Source organism: Nycticebus coucang, chromosome 3, assembly GCF_027406575.1.
Source record: "Nycticebus coucang isolate mNycCou1 chromosome 3, mNycCou1.pri, whole genome shotgun sequence".
In the NCBI taxonomy this organism is placed as follows: Eukaryota; Metazoa; Chordata; class Mammalia; order Primates; family Lorisidae; genus Nycticebus; species Nycticebus coucang.
Window position 1 is genome coordinate 129,143,798 of NC_069782.1, and position 23,257 is coordinate 129,167,054.

At 42.7% G+C, this 23,257-nt stretch overlaps 1 protein-coding gene and 1 pseudogene across 2 annotated transcripts in view; both read right to left on the reverse strand.

Annotated features, from left to right (window-relative positions):
• The window catches only part of DNMBP (dynamin binding protein), a 132,337-nt gene that overhangs the window by 90,545 nt on the left and 18,535 nt on the right, over window positions 1-23,257 (reverse strand). The gene's annotated exons all lie outside the window — the stretch shown is intronic.
• LOC128580695 (centromere protein Q-like) lies at window positions 7,887-8,690 on the reverse strand (annotated as a pseudogene).

Sequence of the window (23,257 nt, forward strand, 5' to 3'; positions counted from 1 at the left end):
CCTTGCACTGTTATGGTGTCCGTGCTGTCCATCATGTCGACATGTATGTGCCACGGCAACAGAAAGAGAGGACATAAGTAGAGGGCAGTCTGCCTGCACATAATCAGCCACAATCAGAGCTGTCTTTCTCCTTAGATCTTTTACAAGGAGCAGTTAAAGCTCTCCAGACTGTCCAGGCCCCATGTCTGTTTCTCTTCATTCTTCCCAAGTACTCACTTGGTGTAAGTGGAGATAAGGATTCTAACTTTCATCTCACATACAACTATAATCACATCAAAAAGCATTAAATGCCTAATAGAAAAAAAGATAAGAGGGTTGTGCCAGCTGGCCACATGCACTGGGGCTGGTGGGTTAGAACCCGGCCCTGGCCTGCTAAACAACAATAACAAGCACATAATTTTCAGATGATTGTCAATAAAACTTTAAAAATTGTGGTGGGCACCAGTAGTCCCAGCTACTTGGGAGGCTGAGGCAAAAGAATCACTTAAGATTAAGAGTTTGAGGTTGCTGTGAGCTAAGATGCCATGGCATTCTTTTTTTTTTTTTGAGACAGAGCCTCAAGCTGTAGCCCTGGGTAGAGTGCCGGGCATCACAACTCACAGCAACCTCCAACTCCTGGGCTCAAGCAATTCTCCTGCCTCCGCCTCCCAAGTAGCTGGAACTACAGGCGCCTGCCAATTTTTTTTTTTTTTAGTTGTAGCCGTCATTGTTGTTTGGCGGTACTGGGCTAGATGCAAACCCACGAGCTCAGGTGCATGTGGCTGGCGCCTTAGCCGCTTGAGCCACAGGCACTGAGCTGATGCCATGGCATTCTACTGAGGGTGACATAGTGAGACTCTGTCTCAAAAAATAAATAAATAAAATAAATAAATAAATAAATAAATAAATAAATAAATAAAAATAGCCAGGTGTTGTGGCAGGCACCTGTAGTCCCAGCTTCTTGGGTGGCTGAGGCCAGAGGATCACATGAGCCCAGAGTGCTATGATGCCACAGCACTCTACCAGGGTGACAAAGTAAGATGAGAAGGGAAGGGAGGGGAGGGGAGAGGGTAGTAGCTCTGTTAATTTACAATTTAAGAAAACACAGATGTGGCCAAACATACTAGGCACAGAATAAACAATTCAGCATATTAATGATGAGTACATATAAGATTTTAATGAATCATGCAACACAGTTAAACACTACCTATTTACTTTGTACGTTGAGTAAAAGTAGCTTATCTCTGTGTTAATGGGTCTTTTTTCTATAATGAGATGACTTGGGTCCATGGTGGAAAGGAGGAGTGGTTAGTAGCATTTCTCACATCCTCTGTCCTCTCCTACCACAGATTTTCTTTCAGTATTAAAAGAACTTGGGTCAGGCACAGTGGCTCACGCCTGTAATCCTAAGACTCTGGGAGGCTGAGGCAGGTAGAATGCTTGAGTTAGGAGTTCAAGACTAGCCTGAGCAAGAGTGAGACCTCATCTCTACTAAAAATAGAAAAATTAGCCAGGCATTGTGGCAGGTGCCTTAAGTCCCAGCTACTTGGGAAGCTGAGGCAAGAGTTAGAGCTCTAACCACTTGAGTCCAAGAATTAGAGATTGCTGTGAGCTATGATACCTTGGCAGTCTACCTAAGGTGACAGAATGAGACTCTGTCTCAAATAAAAGTATTAAAAAACCTAATGATATGGCTCGGGGCCTGTAGCTCAGTGGCTAGGGCACCAGCCACATACACTGAAGCTGGTGGGTTTGAACCCAGACAGGGCCTGCCAAACAACAATGACAACGACAACCAAAAAAAAATAGCCAGGCGTTATGGTGGGCACCTGTAGTCCCAGCTACTTGAGAGGCTAAGGCAAGAGACTTGCTTAAGCCCAGGAGTTGGAGGTTGCTGTAAGCTGTGATGCCACGGTACTCTACCAAGGGTAAAAAAGTAAGAGTCACTCTCTCTAAAAAAAAAAAAAAAAAAAAACTAATGATAATTACATGCTAAAGGAATAGCGTATGTGAATGTGAAACACTAGGCTTCTAGCGTCAGAGACCCACGTCCCAATCCCAGATCCACTATTTATTAGTTATTTCACTTTGGACTTAACTCTCTGGACTTTAGTTTCTTTGCCAAGAAAAGTGGAGATAATAGGCTCGGCACCTGTGGCTCAAGCAGCTAAGGCACCAGCCACATACACCTGAGCTGGCAGGTTCGAATCCAGCTGGGGCCCGCCAAACAACAATGATGGCCGCAACCAAATAATAGCTGGGTGTTATGGCAGGCGCCTGTAGTCCCAGCTACTTGGGAGGCGGAGGCAGGAGAATCACTCAAGCCCAGGAGTTGGAGGTTGCTGCCAGTATAGTAGCTGCTCAATAAATGTTAGTGGGTTACTACAAAACATTATTTCCATAATAAACTACTAGTGCAAATCTATAGCACTGATACAACATCACCAGAGAAAGTGCTACTTCAAGTAAACACTACAGAACTTGCCATTTCAACATGTCAAAACTTGATCAACCTTGAGCCACAGGAGCTGCCTAAAACTTGGTCAATTTTAAACATGTTTAAAATGACTTCTTTCATGGGAGATACCGAACATAATTTACTCTTGGCTGACGGATGCAAGCTCATTATTATGAACATACCTTACTGTATTGTGTTATAATATATAATACCAGTACTGTGTAACTTATGGCCTTTCTCTTTTAATGTCAACCTATACTTTGTTCTCAATTTATTTCCCCTGTCAGCTTTTCCACCCTTTTTCTATATTGCTGCTTTTAATCTGCTAGAAAGGGGAGAGCACACATATACCACCAAAATTATTAAAGTTCCCATATAAATAAAAGTACACAAGCTTTAAATAAGAGGCTAACAAACTCTTCCATGGTGATAAAGGGCATGTGCCATTGCCAGAGTTTTTCAACAGTTACTTTTTATGTGCTCTGAGGCCTCTTTCTTATTTTCTGGCTGTCTTCCAGAGAACTGAAGTTGCCAGATGTCAGATTTCCGCATAAGGGTAGTGTCTTAATTTTTTTTTAAACAAACAGAATACTTTACAAACCTCTTAGCCATCTATATGTTATTAAACCTCCTCAAGGTTGGGCCAAGGTATATACTATTTTCCTTTTTTTACACTATATTTTCTCAAACTTCATCTCACTGTCAGACTAGGTATATACCTCACTATCTAAAACACCAAGTAAAGAATTAGCATAAACCCCATACGATTACTTAAGAGCTACTCTGTTACAAGGAGGAGTAATCCTTATGACCTGAAAGAGTTAAAACTTCTCCCTAAGAACCTTTTTACTCCCCAGAAAATGACTCAGAAGCAGAGAAGAATCTGGCTCAATAAATACTTTTGCTGACTGACCTCCTACTCTGTTGGAATGAGTGCGTAATCGCTGAGGAACACACACCCTAGAAGGGAACTTAAGTTGGAGCCTCGCTAAGTTACATGATTCATGCGTGAGACCAGAAAGTAGGTCTTGATGTCCTCTCTTTTACGTATAATACGATGAATTTCATCTGTCTTCTCTGCCCCGTACACACTATGAAAAGCAACTATTATGATTCGTGCCAGGGCCACTTTAAAGGCCTGAGCATGTACTTTGAAACTTAATCATGAATTGCTTCTATAAGCTCTTCCACCAACTCCAGCTGGAAGTAAAAAGACCTTTAGAGGAAATCAGAACACAGATGGGCCTGAGAGCAAGCAGAGAAAATTACTGTCTGTATGGCAGTAATTTCAGGGACATGAATAAAGTTTGCTGTGAAAACCACACTTCCTTCCCTTGCTGCTGACTGCCTGCATTTCCACCTCTGGAGGGTCCTTCCACATTGGAAATATAAATATCCTTGGAAAGAAAATTCTTCGAACCTTTTAGAATGTAAACTTTGTGAGGGAAGGGATTTTGTTTGTTCTGTTCAGTGGTCCATAGCAGTACCCAGCACATAAAACATTTGCAAATTTTGGAGGAACAAATAACTTATTGAACTTTCAACAACTTTATATTGTTGAAACTATAACAAAATCTCAAGTTCTACTTATCTAAAACGAGAATAACCATCTCTTCCCCACAGTTTTACCTTTCAGCTTGCCTATCTACGTATGACACTGATATCAGTGTCACACAAATCTTCCAGGTCAAGCGTTAAGACCTCAGACTTCTCCTTCACCCTGCACAGCTGACAGTACACTAATAACAACAGCTACCATGTGAGTATCCACTGGGCGCTAAGAGCTAAAGTGATAGCAACACTGCAAGGCAGACAGCCAGGCTCTAGACCAGGGGTCCTCAAACTACGGCCCGCAGGCCACATGAGGCAGTGTAATTGTATTTGTTCCCGTTTTGTTTTTTTACTTCAAAATAAGATATGTGCAGTGTGCATAGGAATTTGTTCATAGTTTCTTTTTTAAATTGTAGTCCGGCCCTCCAATGGTCTGAGGGACAGTGAATTGGCCCCCTGTTTAAAAAGTTTGAGGACCCCTGCTCTAGAGTCAGGGTATCTGGGCTCAAATCCCCGCACCACCACTGAGCAATTTCTTCAACCTCAGTAGCTAACAAATACCTAAACCAGACCAGAATTCAAGTGTTTCATTGTTTATATTCTTTTCACTACAAACATTGCTTTTTTTTTTAGAGACAGAGTCTTACTTTGTCGCCCTTGGTAGAGTGCTGTGGCGTCACAGCTCACAGCAACCTCAGCTCTTGGGCTTAGACGATTCTCTTGCCTCAGCCTCCTGAGTAGCTGGGACTACAGGCGCCTGCCACAACGCCCGGCTATTTTTGTTGTTGTTGTTGCAGTTTAAACCCGCCACCCTCGGTAGATGGGGCTGGCACCCTACTTTCTGGGCCCCATGCGCCGCCCTAGTGCTTCTTTTAAATCTCATTGGTTCTTCCTTCTAAATATTCTCGACTTACATTTTTCTGTTTCTCCAACACTGTATTATGAAATTTTCCAAATAGCAAAGGTGAAAGATTTGTATACCCACCATTTAGATTCTTCCATTAATATCTTACTCCAGCCACTTTATTACATATCATCCATCACTTTATTCCTTTATCAATTCATGTTTTTTTATGCATTTCAAATATACACATATATGCATAGTTTTTATTTTGATGCATTTCAAAATAAACCATAGGGCGGTGTGTGGCTCAGTGGGTAGGATGCCGGCCCCATGTACTGAGGGTGACAGGTTTAAACCCAGCCCCAGCCAAACTGCAACAAAAAAAATAGCCAGGCATTGTGGCGGATACCTGTAGTCCCAGCTATTCGGGAGGCAGAGGCAAGAGAATCGCCTAAGCCCAGGAGTTGGAGGTTGCTGTGAGATGTGTGATGCCATGGAACTCTACCAAGAGCAATAAAGTGAGACTCTGTCTCTAAAAGAAAAAAAAAAAAAAGAAGAACAGGGGGGCACCTATGGCTCAGTGAGTAGGGCACCGACCCCACATACCAAAGGTGGCAGGTTCAAACCCGGCCCCAGCCAAACTGCAACAAAAAATAGCTGGGCATTGCAGTGGGCGCCTGTAGTCCCAGCTACTGGGGAGGCTGAGGCAAGAGAATCACCTAAGCCCAGGAGCTGGAGGTTGCTGTGAGCTGTGATGCCACGACACTCTATCAAGGGCAATTCTACAAAAAAATTTAAAAAATAAAAAATAAACCATAGACATTTTCCTCAAAACTTCAACATATATATCTTTACTAGAGTTCAATATTTGCTTAGAATTTTTATTTTTATTTATTTATTTACTTTTGAGACAGAGTCTTACTATATCACCGTCGGTAGAGTGCCGTGCTGTCACAGCTCACAGCAGCCTCAAATTCTTGGGCTTATGCCATTCTCTTGCCTCAGGCTCCCAAGTAACTGGGACTACAGGCACCCACCACAACACCAGGCTATTTTTGTTGTTGTTGTCATTGTTGTTTGGCAGGCCCAGGCCAGGTTCAAACCCACCAGCCCCAGAGTATGTGGCTAGCACCCTAACCGCTGAGCTACAGGTACTGAGCCTGCTTAAAATTGTTAAAAGTATCTTTTCCCTCTTTTCTTAGCCAACGTTACGATTCTTTTCTCCCCATTAAAGTGTTAGTTAAACTGATTAATCTTTATAAAATGTCAATTTTTACATATTACTCAGTTGCTTAAGAATTTACAAGGTCTTCCTATTTTCTACAATTCATTCACATATTCAAATATTTCAAATACACATAACGAATATTTATCAAGCCAAATTCTCATATAGGCTAAAACTTTGGCTCTACTGGGTAAACTAATCATTGGATGACCTTTTACCCAACACTTTATTTATTCCCTAATACTGTTGGTGGCTGACAGGAGCATTTAGACTCTTCTCCATTATTTTAAGAATTCAACTCCTATCCCAAAATACCTACCCTACCAAGAAAAAAAAAAAATCTGAACACTGATTGAGACCAGCCTGAGCAAGAGCAAAACCCTGTCTCTATCAAAATAGAAAAAAATTGAGGCAAGAGGATCACTTGAGCCCAAGAGTTGGAGGTTGCTGTGAGCTATGATGACTCCATGGCACTCTACCCCGTGCAACAGCTTGATGACCTAATACATGGTGGGAGGTAGAGGAAAGAGGCAGTGGAGAGAAGGGAGGTGGGAGGGGGCTGGGGGGCCACAGAGTATGATACATTTCTTGGGGGCAGGACACAATTATAAGAGGGAATTTACCTAACAAATGCAATCAGTGTAACCTAATTCTTTGTACCTTCAATGAATCCCAAACAATAAAAAAAAGAAAAAAGAAAAAAATTTGCAGTGATTTTTTTTTTAGCGCTTCAAGGATATGTTAACACTTTCTATGTGCTAATTCCTTTGGCAGTGACCTACTAATCAGCCTTCTCTGATGACTTGTTCAGAAACCTCAAGATGTTGGGGGAAGGACGATAAATTACAGCCTCTGCCCCCAAGACAGCTTAGCTTAGTCCCTACCATTTCCCAAAACATATTCTGAGGACACTAATCTTTATGCTCCGAAATGCAAGAGCTCTGTGGTCATCACAAACTCAAGACAGGCTATAAACCATATTTCCCTCTTGAAGGGGCATAAAAAAAATACTAGTATAGAAAAGACTGGGACAATCTAGCCAAGAATCCTTTGTGTTGTTTTTTTTTGATATATTTAAGTGACACTTTATTCACACACACATATATATAAAAGCTAATTATACCTTGGGAAAGGTTTATAAGAAAGGTTTTTTTTTTTTTTTGGTTGTTTTTTATTGTAGGGGGAATGAATGTGCTACGGTTCCTTTTAAAATAATTTTCTTAAGTAAAGATATGCTTTCATGACAGTAGAAAATAAATCGATTCAGTTACCTACCAAAGAAATAAAATATTGATGTTACCTCCTAAGTTAAACATACCTGGCAATTCTTAACTACTTTCCAAAAAGACTAAGGAGCAAGGTAAAAAAGTGAGGATTTTCCATCTTCCAAATGATCAGGCAGAAAATACAACCCATCAGCTACAGAATTAGTAATAGCAAACTCCAATGCTTTTCCATACTAGGTATGTACATAATTTACACACCACAATTCCACGTTTAACCAATAAATGAGTTCCATTTAACCCTTATAATCTATTAGGTCATGCCTACTATTCTTTTTAATGGCTTTAGGCAAGTAATTGCAGATACAACAATATAAATGCTGATTTTCTAGATGTGACAACCGCTAAAAAGTTTTCAGAACTACATTGGATACTAATGATAGACCTACAGAGGCTAGTTTTAAAGTGCCTATCAGGGCATAATAAATCCTATAGAAGCCTCAGCGTCTGCAATATCATCATAGGTTAATAGCTTTACAAATCATAAACACTGAAAAAAAAACAAATCATAAACATTAATATGGGACAATCTAAGAAAAAAACTGTTCAGGTGGCATCCAGTTTCTTATAGGCTTCTTCAGTGAGTGTTAACATGTTCTTAATCTGGGAGGAATTATGAAGAACATCCAAGTGCTTTAGAAGAGCATTCTGGTTTGGAATTAGTGTCAAAATTTCTTTCTGAAGTGTGGGTGCTTTGAGACTTTTCTGAGAAAGTTCTGGAAGAGAGAGCACACTACTACTCTCCATTTGAAGCACTTGTTTTAGTGTCTTTTCTTCCTCTTCTAACTCACTTTCCAGAATTTCCATTTTGTTCTTTAGGCTTTGAATATCCTCAGTCATCAATTCTGCAGTCTCCACCATTCTTTCTATTTCTTCCTGCAATAATGCCAGACCTTCTTTCTTAGCTTGCTCCCGTGCCCTTTCCACATCCAGTAGACTTGACACAGGAGTTAAATCCTTCAGCTTTTCAGGAGGGACTTTCAGGGTTTCACAAAGTTGTAGCAATCTTTTTTTCAGTAAGTTGAGATGATACTGTATTTCTTCTTTTTCTCCACTACTATTACTCAAAATTGTTATTATTACTGATTCCATTATTGTTTGCAAATGCTCTCTGCTACTCTTTGAAAGTGGTTACCAGGTTTTCCTTTTGTTGGGTGCTATCTTTATCTGTTTTATATTAGTATGCTTTGTTTGTCCTGCAGAAGACAGATGGTTTGAATGACTTTTATTTCTTTTTCCTGTGTTTCTAACCTTTTTCTCTAACGACTCTTCATCATCATCAGTTTTTCTTTTTGAATTTCTTTTTAACTGTTGAGACTTTTTCTTGGAAACATGTGGTTTACCAGGCATCACTAATTTCTCAGAAACCCTTCTGGGAGCCAAGTTCAGGATCCCAAGAATCCTTTGTAATCCAACATTTCTAAACTTCTCTAGCCACAGTGCAGAATAATCAGTGCAGTCCTATCCAAACAGAATGGTATCTGCCCCCATAAGACACTTTCTGCCCAGAACTTGTTTCTTTGTAGACTGACAGTTTCCACCTATTGAAACACTTCCCACTCCCTGCCTCCTCCAAATGAAGCCACCTCTCCTGCTCAAGCCCAGTCCATGTGCCACATCGCAAGCCCTTCAGCCCTTGCTCTTTCCTCACCTTGCAGATTTGAGAGACACTGGATTGGACACATAAAAGTTAAAACCGTAAGAGTGAATGTATCGATGACAACATATTCAGAAATAAAATTTACACTGTACATCATGCAACCCAAGCATCCAAATGGATAAGCAAAAAAAAAAAAGTCGTACAAAAATACAATGGAATATTATTCAAGATTAAAAAGGAAGGAAATTCTGACCCATGTTACGACATGGGTGAACCCTAAAGATACGATGCTAAGTGAAATAAGCCAGACACAAAAGATCTCATACCACAGACTTCACTTATACGAAGTACCCAGAGCGGTCAAATTTATGGAGACAGAAAGTAGAACGGTGGTAGCTGGGGGAAAGGAGAAGAGGAGTTAATGTTTAATGACTACAACATTTCCGTTTAGGAAAATGAAAATGTTCTGCAGGTGGATAGTGGTGATGGCTGAAAAATAATGTGAATAATTGGTGTGACAGAACTATATACTTTAAAACCAATTAAAACAGTAAACTTCATGTTATGTATATTTATCACAAAAAATTTAAAAAAAAACATATTTCATAGGCCAGGCGCAATGGTTGTTGACTATAATCCTAGCACTCTGGGAGAACAAGGTAAGAGGATTGCTTGAGGTCAGGAGTTCAGGACCAGCCTGAGCAAGAGTGAGACCCCTGTCTCTACCAAAAACAGAAAAACTAGCCAGACACTGAGGGACATGCCTGTAGTCCCAGCTACTCAGGAGGCTGAGGCAGAAGGATCTCTTGGACCGAGGAATTTGAGGTTACTGTGAGCTAGGCTGACATCACGGCACTCTACCCAGGGCAACAGAGTGAGACCCTGTTTCAAAATAAACCAATAAATAAACAAATATATTTTATAAAATGTAAGAGAATATAAAAGGGCTGAGAGACTTTGGCAATTTTTTATAAGCAACATACCTACAAGTCTAGACACTTTTACCCTGACAGATCCTGATATCAAGTGGCTTACTAAGTAATTTCCGGTCAAGGTCTGAACTTGGTACACACTGAGGATACTGAACTTCTGCCCTTCCAGTCCATCCTGCAGCCTGCTCTGTGCTCTACTCTCTGACCCCCATGAACTGCATCAAGGCCTTCCTGGCCTCTGGCTTCCACTTGGGATCAGCCAATGGGTGTCACCAGTAGGAGCTCTCAAGGCAGAAGGGTGTTTCCTCCCCTGCCGCCCTCCCTGCTGTGCTGTGAGTTGGTTGCCTAGCTCTACTACAGGCCACAGCTACCATCAGAAGCCCCTTCAAAACAGCTTTCTCTTTCATCAGATAACCATCTTGTCCCCTGGATGTGTTACTTAGTTCAATGTAAGCATTTCACATTGTATATCAAAGCAGTACACTGAACCCCATAAATGCATGAATGTACAAAGTTATGATTTAATAAAAAATAATTAAAAAAAATAAATTCTAAGTCAGGCACAGTGGCCAATACCTGTAATCCCTACAATGTGGTAGGCGGGAATATCAGGAATGGCATGGAATTCCCAAGGAATGGAGTCTGAGACCCAGTCTGCGACAGATCAAACACAGATAAACTCAAGTATTTCAAACAAGCAGTCTTTACTGCAAAGGCAGAAAACAAAGTGAAAGCACATCCCCAAAGAGGGATGGGTCTATTTCGGAATGGACAAGACCCTGGGGTCTTAATTCATCTCTACTCTTACGGCCGGGGCCCACTAAGCAGTGGGAAGAATACTCTTTATTTTTCTCAGAAAGAGGTAGGGATTCTTAGAACTCAGGGCCCTCCCCATTTCTAACCTTAAAGAGTCACTTCCAGGAGTTGCCATGGCAATTGTCAACTGTCATGGCATTAGTGGTGTGACTGTTACTATGCTAATGAGACCAAGTAGGACTGAAGGTCACCTTGAGTCATGAGTTCCAGGTTCTGCACATGCTCCAAACTTGGAAAAGTTTCTAACCTCAAGTTTCCTGCCCTGGTGGGCTAAATGCTAGACATTCATAGATGTTCACTGGCCTCTTCAAGTTTGCTCCCCTTCTGTGGTGGAAGGTGTTAAACTGTTAGCCAGCTTCAGGCTGTTGGCCTGCACCTGCTATCTACCCCTAATAGGAGGATAGCTTGAGGCTAGGAGTTCAAGATCAGCCTAATCAACATAGTGAGAGCCTGTCTCTACAAAACATGAAAAAGTTAGATGGGTGTGGTGCTATACACTTGTAATCCCAGCGACTCAGGAGGCTGAGGCAGGAGGATCACTTGAGCCCAGGAGTTTGAAGCTGCAGTGAGCTATGATGATACCGCTGTACTCCAGCCTGGGCAACAAAGCAAGACCTTGTCTCTTTAAAAAAATTCTGAGGCTCAGTGCCTATGGCTCAAACGGCTAAGGCACCAGCCACATACACCTGAGCTGGCAGATTTGAATCCAGTCCGGGCCCGCCAAACAACAATGATGGCTACAACCAAAAAATAGCCAGGCGTTGTGGTGGGCACCTGTAGTCCCAGCTACTTGGGAGGCGGAGGCAGGAGAATTGCTTGAGCCCAGGAATTGGAGGTTGCTGTGAGCTGTGATGTCACAGCACACTACCCAGGGTAACAGCTTGAGGCTCTGTCTCAAAAAAAAAAAAAGAAAAGAAAAGAAAAAAATTCTGAGCTCCCAGAACAAAATTTCTGAAGGGGCTTCCTAAACCAAAAGAAAACAGATGCCATTTCTGCCCAGGAGAGTGCTGGAGCAGCACAGGTACATCTCTGCCTACCTGGAATGAGCTGGGACAGAGGTTCCTCTTTGCAGGGCTCCCCAGGAAAGTCTCTTTCGAAAGAATATGCTTTCATAAGCATCTGGAAACTTAAATTGGAATTAAATTTTCCAGAAAACATTACCTTTGGGGAATGAGAATTCATTTAAAAAATTTCAAGTCCAGGGCGGCGCCTGTGGCTCAGTGAGTAGGGCGCCAGCCCCATATGCCGAGGGTGGCGGGTTCAAACCCAAACCCGGCCAAACTGCAACCAAAAAATAGCCGGGCGTTGTGGCGGGCGCCTGTAGTCCCAGCTGCTCGGGAGGCTGAGGCAAGAGAATCGCGTAAGCCCAAGAGTTAGAGGTTGCTGTGAGCCGTGTGACGCCACGGCACTCTACCCGAGGGCGGTACAGTGAGACTCTGTCTCTACAAAAAAAAAAAAAAAAAAAATTTCAAGTCCCAGCTTGGTGCCTGTAGCTCAGTGAGTAGGGAGCCAGCCACATACACCGAAGCTGGTGGGTTCCAGCCCAGCCCAGGCTTGAGAAACAACAATGACAACTGCAACCAAAAAACAGCCAGGAGTTGTTCCGGACACCTGTAGTCCCAGGTACTTGGAAGGCTGAGGCAAGAGAATTCCTTAAGCCCAAGAGTTTGAGGTTGCTGTAAGCTGTGACACCAGGACACTCTACCGAGGGCGACATACTGAGACTCTGTCTCAAAAAAAAAAAAAAAAATTTCAAGTCCCAGCAATGAGAAGAAATATTTAACCTCAAAAGCAACTGCACATTTCTCTTGTACTTGATAATAAAGGGCTATCTATGGGCGGCGCCTGTGGCTCAGTGAGTAGGGCGCCAGCCCCATATGCCGAGGGTGGCGGGTTCAAACCCAGCCCCGGCCAAACTGCAACCAAAAAATAGCCGGGCGTTGTGGCAGGCGCCTGTAGTCCCAGCTACTCGGGAGGCTGAGGCAGGAGAATCGCGTAAGCCCAGGAGTTGAAGGTTGCTGTGAGCTGTGTGAGGCCACGGCACTCTACCGAGGGCCATAAAGTGAAACTCTGTCTCTACAAAAAAAAAAAAAAAAAAAAAATAAAGGTCTATCTAAAGAGTTTCCTTCCTTTGTGTGAAAGGAGGTATCAGAAAATGCAATGTGAATCTGCTTCAGGAAGGAAGGAAATGAAAGAAGCTAGGAAAACAGCATTTCTGCCCTGGTTTACGTCACTGGAATTCACTCAGCACAGAAGGTCAGCAATGACTACCAGGTGATTCTTCAGAGAACTAGCAACAGACAAATAGGAAAATTTGAGCCCATCTTGACCATGGCTCCTCATGGGGCCGAGTGGCACAGCCTGGGCCATCTGCTGTCCTTCGATAGCAAAGCCACCCTACGGTACACACTGCTGAGGACTGCAGCATTCACTCCCTTACTCATCAAGTGAACTCTGGTTCAACAGGCTATGGAATGTTGGGCTATGAGAACAAACCTGCTCTGGCTTAGGCGAGATGATCAGAGAAACTGGGGGTAGAAAGATAAATAAATCTGCTGTCATAAACTGTCTTACAATTTGTATTGCAACTCTTTGCTTATTTCAAACTGGTCCCAAGTTGGAAGGCAACAACCCTAGATGGAACAGGATACAAGTCAGCATTTCCACCAGTCATGGGAAGGCCTCTCAGTCCTGCTCAGGATTTATTTATATTTTGTTTTATTATTTATTTATTTATTTAGAGACAGAGTCTCACTATATTACCCAGGCTCAAGTGCCATGGTGTCAGCCTAGCTCATAGTAATCTCAAACTCCTGGGTTCAATCGATGGATCCTCCTGCCTCAGCCTCCCAAGTAGCTGGAACTACAGATGCCCACCATGAGGTCTGGCTAATTTTTTCTATTTTTAGTAGACATGGAATCTTGCTATTGCTTAGGCTGGTCTTGAACTCCTGACCTCAAGCAATCTCAGAATTTAGTAGAGACAGAGGTCCCACTCTTTTTTTTTTTTTTTTGTAGAGACAGAGTCTCACTTTATCACCCTTGGTAGAGTGCCATGGCATTACACGGCTCACAGCATCCTCCAACTCCTGGGCTTAGGTGATTCTCTTGCCTCAGCCTCCCAAGTAGCTGGGACTACAGGTGCCTGCCACAACACCCAGCTATTTTTTCGTTGCAGTTTGGCTGGGGCTGGGTTTGAACCCACCACCCGTGGTATATGGGGCTGGTGCCCTACCCACTGAGCCACAGGCGCCACCCACAATCTCAAAATTTAAACTGAATAAGCTCTGTCTAAAACAACCAGACACTTCTGTAAAAACATTTTTTTTTTTTCTGTAAAAACTTGACAGGCCAGGCATGGTGGCTCACACCCTAGCACTCTGGGAGGGTGAGGCAGGTAGATTGCTTGAGTTCAGGAGTTCAGAGACCAGCCTGAGCAAGGATGAGATTCCATCTCTAAAAACATTGTGGCAGGTGCCTGTAGTCTCAGCTACTTGGGAAGCTGAGGCAAGAGAATCACTTGAGCCCAAGCGTTTGAGGTTGCTGTGGGCTATGATGTCATGGCACTACCAAGGGTGACAAAATGAGACTGTCTAAATAAATAAATATAAAATAAAATAAAAATAAATAAAAATAAACATTTTTGACAAAAGACAAAATTTAAGAAAGCTTTTGGACTGACGCTCATGGTATAGCAGTCTTAATTAACTTACAGTTTCCACTCAATGCTCAAGAAGCTGATGCTTTTCCTCCATTTTTACCTTTTTTAAAAAAAATTACTTGTACAGTGAGAAAAAACTGTATTCACATGTTAAGAAAGGAAAAAATTGTTCCAAAGTTGTAATACTCAATACATAACATCTTTTGTCACACTTTTGTCACACTTGAGTACCTCTTGTAATTGCAGAAGTCAAACTTGACTTCAGTATTATAATTTTTTTTTTTTTTTTTGTCTCAACAAAGAGAGTCTGTGTCGCCCTCAGTAGAATGCCTTTGTGTCACAGCTCACAGCAACCTCCAACTTTTGGGCTTAAGCAATCCTTTTGCCTCAGCCTCCCAAGTAGCTGGGACTACAGGCACCCACCACAACGCCCAGCTAGTTTTTGTTGTTGTTGCAGTTGTCATTGTTGTTTAGCAGGCCCAGGCTGGGTTCAAAGCTACAAGCCTCGGTGTATGTGGCTGACACTGTAACCACTGTGCTATGGGCTCCAATCCGAGTATTATAATTTTAATACAGTTGTTTCCTTTCTTAAAATGCATATACATTTTGGTAGGGGTACCCTTTGTATATTTCTACATCAGTTTTGTCTTTTTTTTTTTTCTTGAGACAAAGTCTCACTATGTTGCCCTTAGCAGAGTGCTGTGGCATCATAGCTCACAGCAACCTCAAACTCTTGGGCTTAAGCAATTCTCTTGCCTCAGCCTCCCAAGTAGCTGGGACTACAGGCACCTGTCATAACGCCTAGCTATTTGTTGTTGTTGTAGTTGCCATGGTTGTTTGGCAGGCCCGGGCTGGGTTCAAACCCGCTAGCCCTGGTGTATGTGGCTGGCGCCCTAGCTGCTGAGCTTTATATAGGTGCCAAGCCAGTTTTGTCTCCTTGACAAGATTGCACTGGAGGAAGGAGGTCCCATGATTAATATTTTGGAATTTACGAAGTTTGAGGAAATTTACATTAAGGAAACATTTTCTTTTTCTTCTTCTTCTTCTTCTTTTTTTTTTTTTTGAGACAGAGTCTTACTTTTTCACCCTGGGTAGAGTGCCTTGGTGTTATAGCTCACAGCAACCTCCAACTCTTGGGCACAAGCGATTCTCTTGCCTAAGCCTCCCAAGTAGCTGGGACTACAGGCGCCTGCCACAACGCCCAGCTTTGGAGATGGGGTCTGGCTCTTGCTCAGGCTGGTCTCGACCCTACGAGCTATGGGCAATCCACCTTCCTTGGTCTTCCAGAGTGCTAGGATTACAGTAAGGAAACATGTTCAAATGAGTTAACCAAGGAGGCACTGAAGGAACATTTCTTAAATCATGCATGAATCTCAATTATGGGTGGAAATTTCAGAATCACTGACTCATAACTAAATAAACTGGACATGTCTGAGCTAAGGAGCTTAGTGACACATTGAAATTAACAGGGCCACTGTGTTGTATATGTAATATATGCCAGCAGTTGCAGAAGCGCAGATTAAGGTGAAATCTCAAGTGAAACTTTAGGGTGTAGCTGCAGATAATAAAAAGCCCAATACACATGTAAAAACCTGCAAGTTTTGAAGCAGTTTCCAGGAGACAGTAAGAAAATTTATTGGCCCAGTGTTCCAAGTTACTAGGACAAATGTTACAGAGATCTGCAAAGTAGGTATCTTGTTTCTTTTCCTTATCTGTTTCAAGTACAAGCTAGCATTTGTTACAGAAGATTTAAAAAGACATGAGGAATTTCTCCACCTTTCAAACTCTTTTAATGTATAAGCTAATTTGATATTTTAGAAAGAATAAAATAATTCACAAAACTGATTAATTCTAAGGAAGAAAAACAGAGGAAACAAACTAATTGGAGCTAAAAATATCCCAGACTCTCAGAGTGTGTGTGTATGTTTGTTTGTTTTGAGACAGTCTCATTCTGTTGCCCCGGTTAGGGTGCAGAGGCGTCACAGCTCACAGCAACCTCAAACTCTTATGCTCAAGTGATCCTCTCACCTAAACCTCCCAAGTAGCTAGGACTAGAAATGCCCCCCACAATATCTGGCTATTTTTAGAGGTGGGCTCTCTCTCTTTTTTCTTTTTCTATTTTTAGTAGAGATGGGGAGGTCTTGCTCTTGCTCAGGCTGGTCTCAAACTCCTAAACTCAAGCAATCCAGCTGCCTTGGCCTCCCAGCCAGAATGCTAGGATTACAGGCATAAGGCATTACACCTCACCTGGCCAGGGTGTGTGATTTTTATTTATTTACTTTTCTATTGTTTCAGGTTAATTTGAGGATACAAAGAATTAGGTTACAATGTTTGCATTTGCTAGGTAGAGTCCCTCTCTAATTGTGTCCTGCCCTCAAGAGATGTGCCATATACCCTACCATTGTGCCCAGTAAGTGGAAGCACACCCATCCGCCTTCCTCTTCCCTTCTCCCTGTTCCCTCCGACCCCCACCCCATCTTGAATTGAGTTTTTCTCTTATGAGGGTATGTATTAGATCATTTGCTCGCTTCATATTACTATTGAGTACATTGGATTCTTGCTTCTCCATTCTTGTGATACTTTATTAAGAAGAATGTAGTTCAACTCTATCCAGGTTAATACAAAAGAAATGAAGTCTCCATCTTTTTTAACGGCTAAATAGTATTCCATAGTATACATATACCACAGCTTGTTAATCCATTCCTGAGTTAGCAGGCATTTAGGCTGTTTCCATATTTTGGCAAATGTCCTTATGATAAAATGATTTTATTTTCTTCTGGATGAATACCTCATAATGGGATTGCAGCATCAAATGGGAAGTCTAATTTGAGTTCCTTAGGAATTCTCCATACTTCCTTCCAAACAGGCTGTATTACTTTGCATTACCAACAGTGTAAGTGTTCCCTTCTCTCCACATCCATCTGCAGCTTTGAGAGTCTGTGATGTGGGCCATTCTCACTGGGGTTAAGTGATACCTTAGGGTGGTTTTGATTTGCATTTCTTTGATAATAAGCATTTTTCCAAATGTTTGTTAGCCATTCGTCTGTCTTCCTCAAAGAAGATTCTGTTTATATCTCTTGCCCAGTGGTAGATGGGATTGTTTACTCTTTTTGTTGATTGAGTTCTTTGTAGAACATTCTTGTTTTCAACCCTTTGTCAGACTCATACCATGTAAATACCTTTTCCCATTCTGAAGGTTGTCTTTTTGCTTTACTTGTGCCATATACCCTAACGTTGTGCCCAGGAAATGAGAGCACACCCATCCCCATTCCTCTTCCCTTCTCCCTGTTCCCTTGACCCCTCCCCATCTTGTGCAGAAGCTCTTCAGCTTAATTAAATACCATTTGTTTATTTTTGTTGTTGCTGCGATTGCTGCTGAAGACTTTGTTATAAAATATCTCCCCAGTCCAACATCATCAAGAGTTTTACCCACACTTTCTTCTAAGATTATTGTTTTTTTATTTTTTTTTTTTTAGAGACAGTGTCACTTTGTCACCCTCGGTAGAGTGCCGTAGCATCACAGCTCACAGCAACCTCCAACTCCTGGGCTTAGGCAATTCTCTTGCCTCAGCCTCCCGAGTAGCTGGGACTATAGGCGCCCGCCACAACACCCAGAGCTATTTTTTTGTTGTAGCTTGGCCAGAGCCGGGTTCAAACCCACCACCCTCAGTACATGGGGCCAGCGCCCTACCCACTGAGCCATAGGCACCACCCTCTTCTAAGATTTTTATCATTTCATGTCTTAGATTTAAATCTTTTATCCATCTTGAGTTGATTTTTGTAAGTGGCAAAAGGTGTGGGTGCAGTTTCAGTCTTCTACATGTGGTTACCCAGTTCTCCCAGCACCTTTTGTTGAACAGGGATTCTTTTCCCCACTGTATGCTTTTGTTTGGTTTATCAAAGATCAGATGGCAACGAGAGACTGGTTTCATCTCTTGGCTTCCTATTCTGTTCCATACGTCTATGTCTCTATTTTTGTGCCAATGCCATGCAGTTTTGATCAGGTGCCAGGGTGTGTGATTTTGTTCACTTAAAGGAGTACCAACATCCAAGCACCATGGAAAGCAGGGACTAGCAGGTTTACACCAAGAACAAGACTACAAAATCACCTGTCTTATAAAAACTAGAGCCATTAAACCTGAAAGGAAAAAATATATATGGAGTCCTCTGGTAGTTTCTTTCTTTCTTTTTTTTTTTTTTTGAGACAGAGTCTCAAGCTGTTGCCCTGGGTGGTGAGCTGTGGCATCATAGCTTACAGCAACCTCAGACTCTTGGGCTTAAGCGATTCTCTTGCCTCAGCCTCCCTCCCAAGTAGCTGGGACTACAGGTGCCTGCCACATTGTCTGGCTGTTTTTTTTTATTGCAATTATCCATGTTGTTTTAGCTGGCCCGGGCTGGGTTTAAACCCCTTCGGTCTCAGTGTATGTGGCCAGCGCCCTACCCACTGAGCTACGGGTGCCCCCAACCTCTGGTAGTTTCTATTCAAGATAAAACAAGACTCAGCAAACCCAGCGAACAGATGATTCCTTAGATGGTGTTACCCTGATAGATTATCTAGATTCTTCTTCTTCCTTTAATAAGTGTTTAATTTTGATTTGACAAGTAAACAACAACATGATCCCCCTGATCCTGTTAGGTTTGGTTTTATGCTAACCCCAGCCTTTTTGGCAACAGGGACCAGTTTCATGGAAGACAGTTTTTCCATGGACTGGGGAGGGGATGGTTTTAAATATGAGTTTGCAGGCAACTGATTTATCAGTCTCTATATCATCAAACCTCTCTGCTAATAATAATCTGTATTTGCAGCTGCTCCTCAGTGCTAGCATCGCTGCCTCAGCTCCACCTCAGATCATTAGCATTAGAGTTTCATAAGAACTGGGCGGCGCCTGTGGCTCAGTCGGTGGGTCACCGGCCCCATATACCGAGGGTGGCGGGTTCAAACCTGGCCCGGGCCAAACTGCAACTAAAAAATAGCCGGGCGTTGTGGCGGGCGCCTGTAGTCCCAGCTACTCGGGAGGCTGAGGCAAGAGAATTGCTTAAGCCCAGGAGCTGGAGGTTGCTGTGAGCTGTGTGAGGCCACGGCACTCTACCGAGGGCCATAAAGTGAGACTCTGTCTCTACAAAAAAAAGAAAAAAAAAAAAAAAAAAAGAACCATGCAGTAGGGTTCTCACTCCTTTGAGAATCTAATGCCACGGCTGATGTGACAGGAGACAGTTGTATAAGCAACGGAGAGCAGCTGAGAATACAGCTGAAGCTTCACTCATCAGCCACTCACCTCCTGCTGTGCAGCCCAGTTCCTAATGGGCCTGAAACCTGAGGTTCAAGGGTTGGGGACCACGGTTTGATGCCATGTAGGATGAGTCTTTGATTTTGTCCTTAGTCATAAAGCAGGCATGGCCCTTACTATAGGGTGCTGTTCTCACTGCTGAAGTTGTCCTTTCTGGGGCCTCGAACGAATGCCTGCCGTGCTCATCAAGGTCTCCCTATTGCAGCTCCCGTGACTCTACTCGGCACAGTGCTCAGAATTTCCCGCTTTGTGCACCCTGCAGCCGAGGCATCTTTGCTCAACTCACAGCCCTCACAGCAGCCACTCTCTGTTGGGTCTCACAGTCTTGCCCTATGCGTGCCAGGCCCACTGAGTATGGGAAGGAAGAAGAAGCTCTAGTGATGCCTAAAATTAAGGTTTCCAACAACCAGGTGGGAAGGGCTTGGAATAGACGAAATATGATTTAGATAAAGAAATACTTACTGTACTTAAAATTCATATAGCAACTTTGAATGAAAGCAAGGATCACCGAATCATTTGAGAGCCATCATTGGTAGTTTGTCTCCACTCCTCTAACAGTATCTTGGCATGCCCTAACAACTTTTAGCCATTTCTAAATCCATGTCCACTCACCTTTAAATTCTAGTCTTGTCAGCTATTTCTAGTGCTTATCTTATATACTCCAATAGATGGAATGGCTGTTCAGAAATTTTCATTCTCTTGTAAGAATTATATACCCTTACAAAACATCTTACATGTTTAATTATACATACATAGAATTATACCTCCCTACTCTTTACCATGTACTTGTATAGTGCCTCCCAATGTGGGCAGAGCTTATTTCCCTGTCACATTTTGGTTGGACTTGGCCAAGTAACTTGCTTTGACCAATGGAGTGTCAGTGGAGATGACATGAGCAGAGGCTTTCAACCATCTACTATGGGTTTGCCTGTCCTCTGGCACTCCTGTAATCTGCATGTGCTGGGGAGCCCCTGACTCTATTTAGCCTGGAACCCAAATGGAAGCCTATAGGGTTCAGCCTGGCCCAGCTTAGACCAGCCAGTCTGCTGCGCTCCCTACCCTTCCATCAAACACATACATTAACTCTTATCAGGTTAACTATTATCTTTTGGATCTAACTCAAGTAATATGTCGCCTATGAAGCCGGTAGGACTAGTCCCTACTGCATGCTCAAGAGGGCAGGGATTCTTTTTAATCTACTTATTCACTCATGTCTACCAAGCGCCTAGAACACTGCCCAACACATAATACTCCCTCCATAAATATTTGTAGGAGGAATGATTTAACACGCTGAACTACTTTAAATTATACAACAGAATACAAATTAATATTCCCAGTGGTCATGCTACTCTTTCCTATAGAGCTGCATGGGTCTCACAGACCTTACTTTCCAGGTTAGGATAGTTGGGCTTTGTTTTGGTTTTTTCTTTGTTTTGAGACAGAGCCTCAAGCTGTTGCCCTGGGTAGAGTGCCATGGCATCACAGCTCACAGCAACCTCCAACTCCTGGGCTCAAGCGATTCTCCTGTCTCTGCCTCCCAAGTAGCTGGGACTACAGGCGCCAGCCACAACGCCTGGCTATTTTTTTGGTTGCAGCCATCATTGCTGTTTGGCCGGCCTGGGCTGGATTCGAACCCGCCAGCTCAGGTGTATAAGGCTGGCGCCTTACCCACTTGAGCCACAAGAGCTGAGCCTGGGCTTTGTTTTTTAAATGATTGGAAGCACCTGAAGATTACAGAGTAGGCAGATATAACAGGATTAGGATTAGTTGCAAGTGACTGAACATGCTAAATAAAAGAAAAAAGTGAGGAGAGGGGCAAGATGGCTGTCTAGAGGCAGCTTTCACCAGAAGCCCCTGTCCAGTAGGAGAAAAGGTGGACTGAAGTGAACTCAGAGAAGCTGAAATTGGGGCGGCGCCCATAGCTCAGTGAGGAGGTTACCAGCCACATACACCAAGGCTGGCGGGTTCCAGCCTGGCCTGGGCCTGCTGAACAGCAGTGACAACTGCAACCAAAAAATAGCTGGGCATTGTGGTGGGCGCCTGTAGTCCCAGCCACTTGGGAGGCTGAAGCAGGAGACTCGCTTAAGCCCAAGAGTTGGAGGTTGCTGTGAGCTATGACGCCATGGCACTCTACCCAGGGTGACAGCTTGAGACTCTGTCTCAAAAAAAAAAAAAAAAAAAAGAAGAAAAAGGAAACATATTCTTCTTAGTAAAGTATCTCAAGAATGGAAAAGTATATATCCAATGTACTCAATACTAATATAAAACCAAAAATATATAAACAACTACATGCCCACATGAAAGAAAAAAACATATAGTCCAGCAAGGGGGAAGGGAGAGGAGAGAGAGAGGAGGTAAGGAGGGAGGGCAATTGGTGAGATCTCACCTAAGGTGCACATACCTGAGGGTGTTCAGCATGCCCCCCTGGGCGAAAGGCTCAACTACAACTTGAACTTTACCTCGGAAATGAAAACAATGTAACCTAAACATCTGTACCCTCATATTAATTTATAACAAAATAAATAAGAATTTTAAAGGGCAGCGCCTGTGGCTCAGTGAGTAGGGCGCCGGCCCCATATGCCGAGGGTGGTGGGTTCAAACCCAGCCCCGGCCAAATTGCAACAAAAAAATAGCCGGGCGTTGTGGCGGGCGCCTGTAGTCCCAGCTGCTCGGGAGGCTGAGGCAAGAGAATCGCGTAAGCCCAAGAGTTAGAGGTTGCTGTGAGCTGTGTGATGCCACGGCACTCTACCTGAGGGCGGTACAGTGAGACTCTGTCTCTACAAAAAAAAAAAAAAAAAAAGAATTTTAAAAACTTCGGGCGGCGCCTGTGGCTCAGTGAGTAGAGTGGCGGGTTCAAACCCAGCCCCGGCCAAACTGCAACAAAAAATAGCTGGGCGTTATGGCAGGCACCTGTAGTCCCAGCTGCTCAGGAGGCTGAGGCAAGAGAATCACGTAAGCCCAAGAGTTAGAGGTTGCTGTGAGCCGTGTGACGCCACGGCACTCTACCCGAGGGCGGTACAGTGAGACTCTGTCTCTACAAAAAAAAAAAAAAGAATTTTAAAAACTTCAAAGAGTTTTCTGTGTAATGTTATGTTTAGAATGTGTTTAGAAATGATGTGTAATTAAAAATACATTTTAAAGAATGAATGGAAAAATAGGGAGTTAAGGTTAGCTGCAGACTTATAAAAGCTTTAGATTTATGTATTTTATAGTCTCTAAATTTTTAAAATTATATATTTACTAAAATAAACAATGGGTACATAAAAAAAGAAAAAAGTATGCATGTATGTATATGTGTATGTATATATAAATAAGCTTTTTTCCAGACATTCTAAGAAACATCATTATTCTGGTTGTTTCTCTTCATAGCATTTTATAAAAATAGGTTTATTGGGACGTAATTCACATACATACAATTCACTCATTTGAAGTGTACAATGGACTTTTAGCATATTCAGAGTTGTGTGACCATTACCACTATCAATTTTAGAACATTTCAACACCTCATAAAGAAATTCCACACCCATTAGCAGTCACATCCCATCTCCCCCCAGGTCCCCTCTCCAGCTCTAGACAAACACTAATCGACTTCTCTCTACCAATTTGCCTATCCTAAAAGA